Below are 14,705 nucleotides of genomic sequence, written 5' to 3'. Positions count from 1 at the left end.
AATAAACCCTCAAACTTGAGAAGGGCATTTTTTAAGCCACCCCTAAACCCTAGGTCGAATTTTGCAGCTTTCCAAGAAGATTTTGCGGTTCCAAACACCTCTTGATTCTCATCTTCAACCTAGATCTTCATTGTCTTTTACTTTTTATTGTTGGTAAACAATGTCTTTCATCTTTTCAAACTTTATGATTCCCTTAATAATATTAAGCTAGTAGGCTGAATACTTGTTTAGATTGATGAAATCATGTAGACTTTTATTTATCTTATTTAATGTTAGATCTATTGTACTGTGTTTACTATTTATCATAGATCCATGGTTAAATAGTTTTTCATATTGTATTTGGTTTATATCCAACATATCGATTTATTTTTGATGATGTTTCTATAGTCATTCACAAGGATTAATATGCTTGAGACGGAAAACACTAATCAATCTATAATTAACAGTAAAAAGTGATTCTACTCTAGGAGCAAATGCAGAACCAAGACAACTAGAACTAGTTGAACATAATGCTTAATGTCAGACGCGATCTAGTGACATGAAAATGTGCAGTATGACCACCGGAGATGATTAATACACAGTGACAGACTTAAGATCTGAGTAAAGTTAAAGGTAAATCATAAACACAAATTTGAACATTAATGTTTAGCAGTGAATCTAGCAAGAATCTGTCTATAGGGTATGTATGAGTCTAGCGATAGCCCTACTAATTAAGTTAGGTGAATCTAGAGATTTGAACCGTGAAATAAGTTTTCCAAGAGTATAGCATATGATAGAATAATAATTGTTATGATACATGTGATCGGATATGTCAAACAAGTATTTCTTTTAAGTTTTCAGTTTCTCATTTTTAGTATCTATACTAAACTTGCTTCTCACTAGACCAAGTGGTAGCGACTTTTCTTTTATGTTATTAGTTTAATTAGGAAAAAGTGACAACCTCAACCACTAGAATTACACATATTATTAGATTAGGTTATGCAAACGTCTATGCGAGTGATCCTCTGATAGGTCCCCAAGGAGATTACAGGATGGTTTAATATGTCTCAATGAGTTGTAGAAATGGGGGGGGGGGGGGGGTTGAATACAACTTTTAATCTTTTAATGTGGAATATAAATTATTTTAACAAACTTGTTCATAATCAGTCTAGATTAAGTTAAGATATAACAGTGAAATATAAATTACTAGAATATTAAAAACAATAAAGTAAAGTGCAGTCCAATAACAAAGTATAAGCTTATTTCAAATCATACTTTTATTGATGAATAAAAAGAATTACAAGTAGTTGTGGAACAGATTAGCCTACAAATATAACTACTTGGCTGAATAGCAACTTACAACTCTGTATATTAACTCTACTAGCCTAAGCTGAGTACAACACGTATCCAGGTTGATAGATCTAATCGTTGTGAGAGTTAATATTATGGATGCACACATTCTTTAGTCTCTAAGGTTGGTTTATATAGGCATCAACCATGCCTCGAGATGTCGTCCATTGTCTTCCACACGCCTTGATCCAATGGCTTCTTCAAGATCAGTACTAGGTGACAGTGACATCGTCCTTTTTGTTCGCCATATGCTTTCTAAGCATGATTGTGTAGCCACATGACAATAGACGCCTCATAGAATGTTTACGAACACCAACTGGCATTCTAGAATGTCTTTTTTGATGCTTATCCAAATAGGTGATGTTTATACAAAGTTGTATAACAACATTAGAGCACTTGCAATACTCTAAGTTGTATCCGTACATTCCAAGTTGACTGTAAGAACCAAGCTGAGTTCCACCCATCAGCTTGGAGTTATCCTTGATCTTCATTTTCGACTTCAGACCAAGTGCTTATCTTCTAATTGATGCAGTTTGATGACACCATCTTCTTATCTTTACATTAAAGATGTTCAGGCTGACTCAGCTTGGATCTTTCCAAACTGACTCAGCTCCATAACCAGAGACTTAACTCTTAAGTATTTTTGAAATTGTTTGTCATCTTCAAATCATCTTTTGTATGAGCAGCTTGACTCCAAAATCCTGTACTTACCACAACACTATATACATTCAATTAGGTCTACTGCTCATAAAGGTGTGTTTAGTTTGAGGTATTTACTTGTACAACTATTATTAATTTAAAACTTGTGTTGTTTTTAATTAAAAAAAAAATTTTCTCAAACAAAAGACCGCATTAGAAGCTATTAGCAACAACCTCGTCGATGTTACCGTCATCCAGGGTTCGATACCCAAAATAGTGATCATTGGTCTTGTTTCACATAATTGAATGTGAAACAAAAATAAGGGATATTCAATCAACGCAAGAAAATATCAACAACAAAAAAACACAAAGACATTTACAGTTCCTTTTCAAATGACAAAAGTTTTTAATAACAAGAGAAAATGCCATATTGCGTTAAACTTACAAAACAAAACAAAGTTATCAACTTATTATCATTAAAACCTTATTTGACTAACAGAATATGGTTCTTGGGCTAATTTTGTTAAGGTAATAGATTTTGTTAGTTATATTTTGAAAGACTACTAAATTATACTGGTAAACGAACATACTATTAATACCATAGAGTATTTTGGTGGAGTTTTCTAAGCCCCTGAGCTTAATGTAAAAGCCTTAACTCATCAAGAGATTGGAAGTGAAGTGTCTCCGTTAGGACTAATAATACTATTAATTTTAACAAATAGGGTATGAGGACTACGTCAAAATTTAAAAATAGTTTCGTATAGATTAAACATAATAGAAGATCAACAGATTTTCTAATACATGAATTCCAAATAAAATCATATAACTTATATCTCTAGAATTAGAAATACGGGGTAGGTCTAGATCATAACCATAGATGAAGAAATTAACCGTGAAAACAGCCGACTATTTATCATCATCATTTCAACTCAAAATCATGTACATAAATAAATACACATCCATTTTTCAAATTCACAAATCCCACAAACTCAAATTCCATATAGATTTATGAAATCCCACGTGTCAAAATCATATATAATCCACGGACGAAGACAGAGGTAAATCACATAGTTGATTTTTTTCACAGCCATCAACCACCGTATTTCGCCGGAAAATCTAAGATTTAGTTAATAAAGGAAATGGATACAAGTCACCCGCTAGTCTTTATTATTAAATCCAACCACCATTTACTACTACTTTTTGCCGGTGTCGGACTCTGGTCATCGGTAAAGAAAAATATTGTATATTAGATCTTAAGAAAAATATGTAAATCATTAATTAAGGCAAAATAATTGGATAAGGATAAAAAGATTCTGGTGGCGGGTCGACTTGGTGGGAGTGGGAATCACCGTTCTTGGAATTGGACCAGACCGCCCAACACAGTTGATGAGTTGAATGAATGGGACGAGCTCAACATATTACTCAATGAGGTAGTTTTATCTCAAGCCATTGATAAATGGGTTTGGAAGGGCACTAAGGACAATGTTATAACGACAAGAAGTGTCAAAAATTTCCTCAACAGTGAGAAAGACTTCACCAACAGGATGGTATGTGTTCCCTTGGTGTAAATGGGTACCGAAAAATGTAACTTACTCTTGTGGAGGGAAGCCATCGATCACATTCCTACCATGACTGCCCTGCTGGAGCGTAACTGCAATTTCGGGGATTTGGCGTGTGTATTATGTGGGGAGGGACCAAAAATAGTTAGCCACATCTTTTGTGAATGTGGAGTGGCTGCTGATGTGTGGCAAGCGGTTAGCGAGTGATGCAAGACAAGACCTTTTTTTTTGTTTTTGACGTCAAAGACCTGCTTGAGTTTCACGAACAAAAGGGAAAGAACAGGGAAGAAAAGGAGGCGATTAGAGGTATCATTATGACTAGCTGTTGGGTGATTTGGAAACATAGGAACGACGTGAGGTTTGCTAGTGGCAATGGTAATGGCAATGGCAATGTTGCTTCTATCATTCAAAATATCAAGTCCCTTCGCTTTTTTTTGGTACAAGAGTCGATCAAAACATCATTGTATTAGTTGGCCGGATTGGTGTAAATTTAATTTATTGTAAATATTTGTACATAATTGTCTTCGGCGGTTTGCCGGGGCGAGTATGAATGAAATTTACCATTCAAAAAAAAATGGATAGTGACTAAATAATTAATTGGTCGATGATATTGAAAAATATAAAGTGGAATTTGTGCACAAAAGGGTAAGATTTCCTGAATTTCCACAAAGGAGTAAAATATGGATTTTGGTGGTGGAATTGAAAGAATTATGATAATGTTGTTGGTGGTGGGAGGGGATTAATTGAAAGAAATCCGACGACAACTTTTATGTTTAACACACACACACTTTGAGTTTCTTCCTCTATGCATAAACATATATATTTATTTTCATTATCCAAATGTCCAACTAAGTTATTTTAGTGATGTGGCATGGTTACGAGACATTTAACGAGTGACTAATAATGAAAACTAAAGACATTACCTTTGTTAAGAAATTTTAAAAATGAAATCATTTTAATAGACGAAACATCCCCTTATTAAGAATTTTTTCCTAATAATAATAAAAAAATATATACATGACATACAACACAGACCCATTTCATTTTTATCAAAACCTACCATTACCACCGTCCCATCTTCTCTATCTTCTATTTTATTTCACCATACAACAAATGATGATCACGGTAGGCACGTTTCATGTACCAAACAACAAAAGATGATCATTGTTACTTATAACAATCAATTTCAGAGGAATACTAAGTTATTGATTTATTCCCCACACATAGCAAAAACCTAATTCCACTTCTAATCAGCAGTCGTGGTGGTGGTTAATAGCCGAAAGTCATAAGCAACGGTCGCGGTGGTGGTCGAAATAGCAGCGATATTCCGCTGATGGTGGTTTGTGGCGGTAAGCCGGCAACAACAATGTAAGCTTTTGTCAAAATCTTTGAATCAATAAATATCACAAGAGCAATGTTTGGCATTCTAATAACCAATGTTTGGCATTCTAATAACCGTTGTTTGAATTCCATTGGAATTGAAATTTTCCATGAGGTAAGTAAAGGAATTGTAAATTCTGTATATTAAGCAATTCGAAGAAAAATTTTGAATTTCAATTCCATAGTTTCTTCCGACCAAACACAAGAAAGCATGAAATTCCAATTCCAAGCAATTCCTATGAACTTAATGAACTAAACACTCCGAAAAGGAGAAACTAGTGGTGCATCAAAGTAAAGATAATACTTACAAAAAACAACGTTACTATTCATTAGTTTTAAACCTTTCCTTAAACAAGGAAACACATACACGTAAGATTAAAACAGTTTGTCAACGGAATCTGATGTTAATGTGCCTTAAAGGGAAGAAGTAAGTGAAGGAAGTAAGTTCCAATCATGTGGAAAAGTAGATTCGCTTGGGAGGATCATATTATTGACATATCGATCATGGATTGAAGGCGAAGTTGTTAAGAGCATAAGAGACAAAACTTCATCTTTCATCAAAACTTTCACATGCAATGATAAGAGCAACTTCAACGTCAGTAAGATAGTACGTGAGATCATCACTCGTCCGTTTACAGATGATTTCCTCAGCTATATCATTGGAAATAAAACAAAGGACGTTGATGCAAATAGATTTTATTCTCGATGACGGCAATCTTGAGTCTCTCTGATCCATAACTATTGGTTTCAACGTTAAACGAGCGTAAGTATGTGAAAATCGCTATTTTCATTTCACTACTCAAGTCAGCCACCATAAGATTCTTGATAGGTGTTCAGAAAGGTTAATGTTCACCTTTTCAAATACCTATCAATAACCTTATGATAATTATTTGGAGTAGCAACGAAAGCAGCGACACCCACAGACCTCAACTCGTATAACGGTGAAATCAGTGGTCATCCATCCGAGAGACTCAAAATTGCCTTCATCGATAAAAAGAACTATTGCATCAATGACTTTCATTTTCTTCTCATGATACAATTGAGACTAGTATCCATAAAGGAGCAAATGATAATTTCAAAATACTATCTTACTCATGTTTAAGTTCCTCCTATTCATGCTCATACGAAGGTGTTGATGAAAGTGAAGTCTTACCTCTTATGCTTTCAACAACTTCGCCACCGATCTAGGATCGATACGTCAAACGTCATGACTTACAAAATTTGATAGATACTAATTGACTATAAATATTGGGGTTAACAAGCATGCTTTTAGCATCATGCTTCTACCATGATTTTCAGTGTGGGAAAGGTTTTATATTCAAACATATGATTTTTAAAGGGGGGGGGGGGGGTTGTGAGGGAAAAACATGCTTCTACCATTCTTTTAGCAGCATTTTGGTTTTTTTTTTCCATAAATATTATAGTAAATAAACACGGTAGTTTTGTTGATTTTTAAGTTTCGACAACTTATCAAAATCATTACAACAAAGCCACCATTGTTTACTCCAAAAACGGATCACGCATATACCTTTCTAGTTATATAATAATTTTTATTTTTTTAAAGTGCATATCATTTGGCCACAATAATGTACAACAATTATTCAATTAGATGTATAAAGGCATAAACTTAGGGGGTGAATTTAATGCATTATTATTTATTTATATTTTTGTTGAACATATTACATACAGGGTAATGATTAAATCTTCTAAGAGCATACGGTATAAATCATGAACCCCAAACCATGTGGATTATGTGTCATCCGACACCTTTTCTTTTCCCACCCCACCCATTTTTGCACAATGTGTACTTTTTATTTAATGATTATATTTTAATTAGTAAAAACCATAGTAATAACTATTCTTTATTTTTTTTAATATGAAAATCAAAGTGACAATCTCTTTACTTTTTATCTTAAACCCAAAACTTAATAACCAATATTCCGGAATAAAAACTGAATACTATTAATTAAAATATACATAAAATGCATTTAAATGTTCTATTTACCCATTGCTGTAAATTTTATGAAAATAAGCTGAGTTCTTATTTTTGTAAGGCCATATCCATCAAATATGTAAAGAAAGGATATGATCCTTTATTTCTTCACATGTATGTTATCTTAGGCCGGTCCTTAAAGCTCCTAGCCGCGTCCGACGCACAGGTTCCTTCAGACACGCTTCAGACGCTAGTAGCTCCGCCGCGTTTGAAGGGTGCGTCTGAACGACACTTCCAAAATTGAACGCAGGTCGAAGTGGTGGTGGTGGGTCCCCCTTGTGTTGTTTCTGGTGCCAAATAAAAAAAAAAGATTGTTTCAAAAGTATTCCAAAGTAACGGCTAGTTTTGTTTCAAACTATCACACACTATCCTTTTATTTCAAAATTCTTTTCCTTCTCCTATATATACCACTATCACACTATCCTTTTATTTCACACTATCAAACATACATACTTCTATCTTTTTTAAACCATCTCAAGCACACACCACCCCAAAAAAATGTCTAATTCATCAGCATCATCCTCCTCTAGCTCTGATTACGAATCAACCGAATACAAATCAATCGGGCTGTTTCACAGATGAATGCAGTTTTCAATCTAGAGGCAATAAGCGCTTGTCTTAACGTTATCTTTGACGAAGAAGAAAACCAGAGCCAAGCAGCTTCAAGTTCTTCAGCACCCAAGTTGACTAGAAGGGTGATCAATCGAGATCACCTTGGTGCTGCAAAACTTTAATACGATCATTACTTTGCGCCTAACTGCACTTACCCACCCGACATGTTTCGTAGAAGGTTTAGAATGCGAAAGGAAATTTTTCTCCGCATAGCGCGAAATATACACTCCCTTAACAGCGTTCAACCGCTATCGAAGCACTTTCAGTTTTTCCACAAAAGGGTGACGGATGCTTCTGGTCGTCCCGGTTTTAACATTTTCTAGAAATGCACTTCTGCAATACGCCAGTTAGTGTATAACTATAAGGCTGATGCTTTGGATGAGTACTTGCAAATGGCGCAAGATACGGCGTACCAGTGTTTAGACGCTTTTTGCAGTGTGTGATACACCTGTATCAACACGGGTACTTGAGAAGGCCAACAAGAGCAGATATCGAGCGGTTAACTGCTAAACATGAGCAGGTTCATGGTTTTCCGAGTATGTTTGATAGCATAGATTGTATGCATTGGTGGCGGAGGAACTGTCCGTGGCATGGCAAGGGCAGTGCACGCAAGGCGACAAGGGGCATCCCACAATCGTGCTTGAAGCGGTGCTTCATACGATTTATGGATCTAGCATGATTACTTTGGCCCTGCTGGTTCAAAAAACGACATCAACGTCCTCAACGAATCAGATTTGTTCGACGATTTGCTTCGGGGCAAGGCTTCTAAAGTAGAGTTTTCGGTGAATGGCCACCGGCTTGGAAAATGATATTACCTAGAAGATGGTATTTCTCCTGAATGAGCCACTCTTGTGAAGTCTTTCAAGTGCCCGATGGAACCTAAAACCACCACGTTCAAATGATATCAAGAAGCTGCAAGGAAGGATGTGAAGCGAGCATTCGGGAGCCTTCAAGGTCGTTAGCAAAATGTTGAGCAACAAGCCCAGGCTTACAGTGTGAACAAGATAAAACGTATGATGTTATGTTATCTGATTCTGCACAACATGATCGTTGATGATAACGGGCACGCAATCACACAGTTTGAAGAAGAGTTGATAGCTAATACTGTCCTCCCAACTCGCACGTGGAATGAAAGATGTCAACAAAGCTTCGTATGTACGGGGAGTTGTGCGATAGAAGGACTCATCATGAACTCCGCAATGCTCTGAATGAACCACTCGGAACGCGGCCGCCAAAGTTGATGTGTAGTTCTTTATTTCCTAAAAATTTGATTTTTCACAATTTATTTTTTTTAGTTTAATTTTTAAGTTTTAAAAAAATTGTAATATGTCTTATGTTTTTTCAAGTGTTGTAATGTGTTTTTTAAAAATAAAATATGTTTTAATTATAATAAAATTTGTTAGTTTAATTTTATAAAAAATAAAATAATATAATTATAGATGAATAGTGTTAGAAGTTAGATTTATAAAAAAAGATGTGTCTATGTGTCTAAAAAATAAAGAAACTAATGAATAGTGTTAAAAATAAATTATAAATAGTTTCTTATAAGAGACCTTATAGTTAATTTATTTTTAGTTTGTTATTAGTTTATTCTACTTTTTATTTTTAAAATGACATGTTACTTCTATTAGTAACACTTTTCTATTAATAGTTAAAAATTTAACATATGGTATCATTAAATAGCCTGATAATGTTGGGGTGTCATTCTCGATGGTATTGGAACCAGAATGATCTAACTTACAAACCTAAAAAAACTCGTAAATTCGTAATGTTGGTAAAACATAAAAAATAAAAAGATAAAAGGTAAAATCAGGAAAAAGATTAAGTTGGAACTGCTAAAGCGTAGAACTCACCTATCACTTTCATATAAACGATTTTAAATAAGAGCATTAATTTTTTTACTAATATATATTTTACCTTATCATCAAGCAAGCAATGTAACATGAAAAAAGAATACAATTATATATAAACATATACGAGTAACAACTTACAGAAAATATTACTCGTAATTGTAAATTTGTAATAGACAAAAGTTTACCACTATACTTTAGAAATTGTATATTGGTGAAAATAATTTGGACAAAAAATGTATGTACCTTTTCATGATGTATAGATAGTAAAACAGGAAAACTAACTAAATCAACAACACAAAAAGGAGAAAGATTTGATATTGGGTGCTGGATTCAACACCTTAGGCATTGAATTTAAAGCCTAAAGGTCAAACTTCAGACCCATTTTTTCATTATTTCTATTTGTTATGTATCATAAATGCCATCAAAATATTTAGTTTCATCAAAAAACCATATTCATGTTTTCAAAAAGCACTACTAGGTATAACATAAGGTACACTCAGGATGAAAAGGACTTTGTTGAATATGAAAAGAAATCAAAGATTTTTAAATCTCAATACAACATTCATCATCACAGTGCACAAACTTAACAAATAAATATTAATTAGTAGAATATTGTAAAAAAAAAAAAAAGGCAAACATTCAGAATGAGTAGGAGGTTTGAAAATCCATTCATGAATTTTCGGAATAATTAAACAATCATCATTATGTTCGCGAAACTTATCAAAATTTACAACAACAAAATAAAATAACAGTGATGAAAAACATATAAAAAAAACCATCAGAAACAATAAAAAAGGATAAATGCATCAAATAATATCACAGCTTTACAAAAAAGCGTGATTTCAGACGACCGTCGTGAGATTGTATCCATAAATCCTCATTTGGTTTCAAAATATGATCACGATCAAAAAACAAAAAAAAAAAAAAGTATTTTAAAAAACTGAACTTATAAAAACACTGAGATGATTTGCAGTCTTCCGAAGGAAGGGAGGAAAAAAAGTGTTTATATAGAAGAAAATAATCAGATTAGGGTTTATTACCAAACCTAACCTAGCCCATAAAAGTATTGTGTTTTCTAGGCCCATATCTTAAACGGTGGTCTATTTATTTGGCCCAAAAAAACTCATGTCGATATTGTGAAGCGTGTTTTTGTAGAGAAAAGGACCGAGTAGACGAGTATTAGGCACCTTTCAAACCTAAGGTAACAGACCATGTCATTATCGTGTTTTCTAGGCCCATATCTCGCACGATTTGGCCCAAAATATAACCTTAATAGTAACAGAAAAACCATAATAATCAATATTCAATAAAGCAAAAGTAATATGGAGGACTGGTCTATTATCTATTACTTAATTTATTTATACTTAATGTAAAATGAAGTCTTTGAGTTTTGAACGAAATGACTAATGACTCATGAAATTTTGTGTTTCCAACCTTCATCGATCATTCAATGCCTAAATAGAAACACATTTTGTTACGTTATTTATGTTGGTCAAAATGACAGAAATGGGCATTGAATGTAAAAAAATGTGTTAAGTTAGATACATATATAAAATATTTATGCTACAATTTAAGATACAAGTTGGGATATTGTTGTCTTGCAATAAAATGTTACAGTAATATTGACGAGTTTTATTACATTTTAAAGCTTACAAACATCTAACAGCTACACAAACCACATTTGTTATAAACAGCCAAAATTATTGCCAAGAACACAACAAAGCAAAAGCAACATGATTCGAAGAAATCAAAGCTCCCTAAATAAAACGTCCTTTACAAGTGATAATAATAATAATAAGAAGATTTACATCTTCACGAAACTTGGTTTTGTTTTCATTGTTGCACATTTCTATTGTTGTATATGGCTGTATTTAGAGATTATTGGCTTTTACAAAGTTCTGCCAAATTGTTAACTTGCAAAATGGGCCATGAATTATCTGAAAACAGCATATTTAAGCAAATATTAGAGCCCAACAGATTTAGTCCATAGGTTATTAAAGCAAATTCATATGATAAAAAAGCTGATCAGATATACATCTATACTTCTATACTATCTATATAAACAAATTAACCCCTAAAATTTAACACTCTACCTTTAAAATCTCTAATTTACCCTTTTAATATATACTATCATCAAACACTTTATCCCTGAAATTCCAAAAATACCCTTAAAAAAATCTTACGCGTGCCCCTTCCCTTCCCTGCAATTGCTCACATAGTATACCAAAAAAACTTACATGCGTTACTGGATTTAATAATCAATCAACATAAAAAACGCTCACTCGAAAACAACGGCGGTTTGCACTTTTAGCCGGACTAAGAAACACTTGAATTGAATCATACATTCATGTAATAACATGATACCACTACTTAACTAGCTTTTTTTTCTAATGTCTCGCCGCATCGCACGGATACAAAGCTAGTATACATATACATAGATACAACAAAGGATGAAAATATAATTGAACATGAATTTAACTATTAAATGAATAAAGAACGAAAAGATAATACTTCAATGGAATCGAATATAACGAATGAAATTGTTGAAATTGTTGAAATCGATGGACGAGAACTACTAAGAAAATGAAAACTATGGAGGACACATAGGTATTTTACCACATTCTTGTTAGATCTTTTTTAAAACCAATGCTGAAGTGATTTGTATACAAATTTTTGCAAGCTCAAAATCTATAAGCTCAAAAACCAAACCAAACAAAGAACAAACTTTTATTCTTAAGCTAATGGGAGCAAGGCTTTATGAAGAAGCCTCTCATAGGGGCATCTCTTGATAAGTAGCAATCCACTCATCAAGGGACTTTCTTTTATTTTATCTTAGAGCAAGGCTTTATGAGGAAGCCCTTCTTGTGGGCCAAACTTGTATTTTTTATTTTTTTGTTTTATGTTTTGTTTAATAAAACTTTGTTTTTTACAATTCTTTACCTTTAGTTTTTACATTTGCAAAAAAATCTTTAAAATTGAGAATGTCCAAAATATTCACTAAACTAGTTTTATATCATATTTCTTCTATTGAGAATGCCATTTCACAATATAAAGTCAATGCAACAACCAATGGATCATTGTCATTTTTGACCATTGAACTTCTGCACACAAACTGTAATACAGAAGACGCAACATTATGTTAATATGTTATATTGAACTTCAGTACCTCTAGTCAATTTTAACAAACTATGGTGACAAAAGTTATATACATCTTTAACTTAAACAAGAATATATATATCACATTCCCGTTACAAGAAAACAGAGTCCATATATCATAAATGCCATAACCACTGTCGGACTTAAATAAGAAACCAAGAATAGCAACTTAAACAAGAATAACACATTCCCATCAGAATCCATAAACAAGAAACTAAAACTAATAAAACGACTAAAAAGACCTTGATCATTATCCAAAATTAAAAACATAATCCAAAATTAGAGACTACAAAAGGTTTAATAAAAAGAAACCTTCAAACTTCACAGGCAGGCAGTTGAGCAGATCACAAAAACCATCGGGAATCAATCATACAAGGTTATATTTTTCGCGGATCCTTTGTTTCATAGTCTCCACCGCCACCCTATTGACTTCATTAAGTCGTGACGTGTCCATTGCCAACCTTGACATATCTTTGTTATATTGTTCATTTTGTTTCATGTCTAACTAAGTTAATAGTTAAAACTACCGTACTTTCGACGGCATTATCATATTCGTCGGAGCCTATAGAATTAAAAGAAGATGACGATGATGAAGATGAGAAAGAAATATTATTGGGATCCATAGATGAAAGGTAAGGTGAATAATTGTGTGTAAATTGTATAAAAATTTGTAAGAAAGAAAGATAGATAGATAGTTGTGAAAATATGGTTGTGAAATATTAAATATGTGTATATATGGGAAATAGGAGGGGTTAAAGTGAAAAAAAAAACATTAAAAAACATAGTAGCCGTTTGGAATCTACAAAGTTGCAACATTTCTTTTTTTTAAGCGCCTTGTAATCCGCGCCTGGAGTTTTTTTTTTTTATCAATAAAGCCCCTTGGGGCAATGTACATGGCTTCTTGGAGCTTTACAGGGCTTCTTGTAGTAAAAAAAGGTAAAATAACGCCTTACTCCGGAAAGCCTTAGAAAAAAGGCATAGCTAGAAGCCTTAGGGGGATATGAGTCATGTAGTGGGATTTTCCATCCCTCCTAAATTCTACAAATCAAATAACTATAACTCAATTTTCTTTTTCAACCCTCCCAACTAACTCTTTCAACAATTTTCAATGGTAATCATCACCTTCTCAACCCTCCCAAATTTTATTTTTTTTCTTTTTCATTTAATTTAATCAAACATTTTTTTCTTTTTTAATAAAAACTTAAGTATTTCATTAAAATTAAACTAAACATTACATAAAACATAAATTAAAAAGTATATAAGAACATAAACTGAAATTTAAATTCTACATAACAATGAAGACAACTAAATCAAACTCCGGTGAAATACAAAATGAAAAAGATGATGAAGCGGAATCTATTTTTTAGTAATGTGGTGTTTTTTTTTTGTAAAAGTGTGAAGATATGTTTTTGTTTGGTGGTTTTTTGGTTAAAACTTAAGTGTATATATAGATAAGGAGTAGGGGAATTTTTTTATTTTTTTATAATGTGTTCAACGGTCAAATGGCACAAACTCCCATACACCCATACGCTCCCCCAACGGTCGACCACTCCAAGCCGTAGCTGGCTTTAAGCCCACCAGGCCCCAGCCCGCTTTGATGCCGTTTTGATGGTGGCGGTGTTACTTAAGCAGCATGGCCAACCCGCCACCCATGTCGTGACCACTCCTCTCCCCCAACGGAATGCCTAGGACAAACACCCCCCCGAAGAAATTGCGGATCCATAATAGGCAAATACATGTCACTTTACACATTGTTATTACTCGTATTTAATAAGGCATTGCTTGACAAATTTGTTTAGTACTTTCTTCCATTTAACATAACTCATTGTCACAAAGTCACTTTACATACCACAAAAGTATCGCGAGTTTTTTCTTTTAATCCAGATATGAACCTTTTATTAAGTAGTAAGTTCCATACGAGTTAGATATCTACAGAATAGTTTGCTTAATTTAATTTTTTTTTAACATAATAAAACCAGTCAATTTTTCCAAACAAACCGTTTATCTCAGCAACACCACGTCTGCAAAGTGTGAACTTCCACAGCTTCTCAATTTACTCATTTCATATTATTCATATAAAATTATAAAACACTATATTATAAACACTTACACACATACTTATAAGGAAAAAAAACCCACAAATTCAATTTGCTTTTAGTTTGCTCAGAAACAAATTAATAAAAC

General features: G+C 33.2%; 1 non-coding gene across 1 annotated transcript; it reads right to left on the bottom strand.

Annotated features, from left to right (window-relative positions):
• Positions 1–10,004: 10,004 nt before the first annotated feature.
• Positions 10,005–10,076, bottom strand: LOC122606367. Its single transcript, XR_006324879.1, has one exon. It is a non-coding gene; the product is annotated as a small nucleolar RNA Z105 (small nucleolar RNA).
• Positions 10,077–14,705: the final 4,629 nt, after the last annotated feature.

Source organism: Erigeron canadensis, chromosome 6, assembly GCF_010389155.1.
Source record: "Erigeron canadensis isolate Cc75 chromosome 6, C_canadensis_v1, whole genome shotgun sequence".
NCBI classification, from domain to species: domain Eukaryota; kingdom Viridiplantae; phylum Streptophyta; class Magnoliopsida; order Asterales; family Asteraceae; genus Erigeron; species Erigeron canadensis.
This window is presented reverse-complemented; position numbering and strand designations above follow the sequence as displayed.